At 44.5% G+C, this 3,568-nt stretch overlaps 1 pseudogene; it reads right to left on the reverse strand.

Moving 5' to 3' along the window:
* Positions 1-1,163: 1,163 nt before the first annotated feature.
* LOC116894686 lies at positions 1,164-1,681 on the reverse strand (annotated as a pseudogene).
* Positions 1,682-3,568: the final 1,887 nt, after the last annotated feature.

Here is a 3,568-nt window from a genome sequence, read left to right on the forward strand (position 1 = left end):
ATTCTCTGGGTATACTGCAAAAGTCCCAAGGACCATTGTGTAGAGGGACTTTAATACAGCAACATGGCTACTTTGGCTGGAATGCATGCAAATCCTGGATTACAGTATGATCTGGCTAGAATACCAACACGCCCTTGGTACTCACCTTTAATCTCAACCAATGAAGGTAAAGTTAGTTTGTAGAAGGAAGCACCATGTTTGAAAGTGATATCAAGGGCCGGGCGGTTAAGAGCACTGACTGCTCTTCCAGAGGTCCTGAGTTCAATTCCCAGGACACACACGGTGGCTCACAACCATCTGTAATAGGATCTGATGCCCGTTCTGGTGTGTCTGAAGAGAATGACAGTGTACTCATATACATATATAAATAAATCTTAAAAAAAAGGAAAGTGATATCAAATTGAGTGACAGACAACATCATGATGGATCAGGGAGGATTTATCATAACAGGATCTGCCCAACTCCCATTAGAACAGAAAATGAGAGGTGACTTAGTGCAGAGAAAGAAAGGAGACAGTGTTACAAAGAATAGAACAGGTTGCAAAGAATAGAAGCCAGACACAGGTGAAGACAGAATGAACCAGAGAATGGGAAGGAGCCAGAAGATTAGAACACATTGCCCAAGTTAGTACAAGGCAGAGCAATTTAGGAGAAGCTGAGAGAAGCCAGATTGATCCAGTCAGCTTGGAGCTTGAACCAGAAAGGCTAGTTGAATCAGCTAGTCAAAGATGAGAAAGAACTAGGAAGGGGTGAGTTTATTCAACAGCAAGTCTCAGAGGCTGCAAATATTCTAGGCCTAGGTTAGGTTGTATGGAGACTAGAAGATTCCAGGACTAGGCCTGGGTTGGCAGACGGGGGTAATAAGCCTCTAAGGCAACAATTACATCAGTAAAAAGATGCTTGTTACTATGCCACCTTTTTATTTTGTCCCTGATGTCATAGTATATACAGAATGTTGACATGATCCTCAGGAAGTAACAGAGCCCTAGGGTTTGTTTATAATTGATTTTATAATCACCTAGAAATGATATATTTATTCCGATTTCCTGTTTTGGTTCCAAGACTTTAGTTAATTCACTATTTTAATAATGTTATATATATAATACTATATAATATTAGAGATGATTTTTTTTCACGTTTTCCTTTAAAGTTTATTCAACACAACATAATCTCCAACTTCATTGAGGTGGCTGACCATGTCCACGACCGAAACCCCCTCTAAACTGGAATTCGGTTGCTGAGCCAGCACCAGCCTCAGCTTTCTTGTCAGCTCCAGGGGGCACAGCTCTCCTTCTGTAGGTGTCTCTGTAAGACTCCCCTCTTGTGAATCTTGCAGGCCGCTCACCCTCTGGACCTTTGGGCCGAGGCCTGCCCGTCTCGGGACGGCTGCGGCGCAGGGTGGCGGGCACGGTCTCCGGAGGTAGGTGCAGGTAATCTCTGAGATACCGGATGCCCTCATTCGTGAGGTACCAGTAGAAATGTCTCCAAGCAAACTGCTCCTTCACGTAGCCTCGAGACTTGAGAGACTGCATGGCCTTCATGATGTGAAGGTTGGGCAATTCTTGTCTGCCAGTTCGGGGTGTTTGGGCATGTGGACGTCTTTTTTTTGGCAACCATCACCCCTTCCTTAAAAAGGAGTTCATAGATGGCAATCCGGTTCTTCTTGGGCATCAACATCGCGGCGGCTGCTAGAGATGGTTTTTAATGGTGCTCCACCACTCATAGTTTGCCTTTATAAAATTCACTGAAAGATGATTCTTGGCTCGGTGGATGCAGGAGAATACTTAGAAATCCAGAATGGTACATTGCAGATTCACATATAGTCAGACCTCAACGTGCCCACCTGACTGAACCAGTCTCATTTGACCTGGGAAGGATGAGGGAGACAGAGCGAGAGCATGAGTGACACACCCACTCCCATGCATCAGCAGGGGAACTGGCAACACCCTTGTTCCGTGCCGGTGGAGACAACCCAGATGGGTTAGAATAGTGTTTGTCAACCTGTGAGCCATGACTCTTTAGTGGTTGCCTATCAGTTATCCTCCATATCAGATATTTACAGTACAATTCTTAACAGTAGCAAAATTATAGTCACAAAGTAGTAACAAAGTAATTTTACCATCTGGTCTCATCACTGTGGAACTATGTCAAAGGGCCACACAGCATTAGGAAGGTTGAGAAGCACTGGGCTAGGGCCTCCTTTGTTTAGCTAAGGTTGTGCTTCAAGCTGTGTTCCTGCCTGTTTTCAACGCCTGGTGTTGTGATGTTCCTAGTAATTCTGGGCCTAACCGACAGCCTCAATAAATTTCTTTTCTATTTCAATTTGCATACATCACTGTCTATTGTTTGTATTTAAACTGACTGATCATGTGCTTATGTTTCTTGTATATCTACTTGCATTTTAAATAATTGGTATAGAACCTCAAGCCTTAAATTCAAATTCCCGTAGTTGTCTATATCGTTTATTCTGCCTAGATGCCTGTTTTCTTTGCTTACTTAACGGACTCCTCCATTTTTGCTTTCCAGTAGTAATTCGATCAACAAACATTTATTCTAATAACCACTGTACTGGCATTTGAGGATCACGAGGAAAGATTGGTGTTGTAACACACGCCCCGAATCCTAGCACTTGGGAGGTAAAATAGGAGGGTCAGGAGTTCAAGGACAGCCTAGAGTATGTGGAGAGTTTGAGGCCTGGGCTACTTGAGACTCTATCTCAAAATAACACAAAGCAAAATGAAACAAAAACAAAAGAAAAAAGACTCTGAGGCTCCCAGCAAGGAATTCAAATTCCAGCGGCAAGAAAGATAAGGGGGTGGGGGGGTGGCGTCAGTAGATCCAGAAGCAGGATGACTACTAAGAGGTTTTGTTTTTTCTACTCACGAATGGAAAAGGAGAGGGCAAAATCTAGGCCCAGGAAGAGCTGGAGCCTTACTCCAGAAGGGGAGCTGAGGAGAAATGAGGCTGGGAGAAGGGCTCAGGCCACCACTGCTACCAGGTCAGAGCAGTGTCACTATCTGGCAGGCCAGATGGCTCTCAGAAGTGCTGAAGGCGGGTCTGAGGGCTGTGTTTCTCAAACCTGTGAGATAACAGAGTCATCCCGGGTTCATTAAATGTTAGCTTAAGGGGGTTTGATTTCATTCTAAAGCCAGGTGGAAGGGAAACTGTCCAGAGGTCAGCCTTGAAGCAAAACTCAGGAAGGGCTAAGGCATTTCAATACTTATCCTAAAGACAAAATGCTGCCCCTTCGAGGACTTAAGGACAAGCAGCTGCTAGACCACATTTGCATCTTAGAAAGTTTACAGGCAACAGTAGCACCTTTGAGAAAACAGATCTTGGCAGTGGAAGATCAGTTGACTTACCAGAAATGCTCTGCTTGGGGAAGACTATAGGTTCAACTCACCACTGCAGTCTGCAAAGCAGAGAAGGCCAGCAGGATGGAGTTTAAGGCTAGCAATTTGGCAAGCACATGATTGTGAGGTCCGGAGGAATCCTGAGTAATAAACTTCTCTCTGGGGTTTATCCGGATAAGGCAGGTGTTCACCTTCCAGAGGCAGGGAAGAAAACT

Source organism: Rattus rattus, chromosome 2 (assembly GCF_011064425.1).
Source record: "Rattus rattus isolate New Zealand chromosome 2, Rrattus_CSIRO_v1, whole genome shotgun sequence".
Classification (NCBI taxonomy): Eukaryota; Metazoa; Chordata; class Mammalia; order Rodentia; family Muridae; genus Rattus; species Rattus rattus.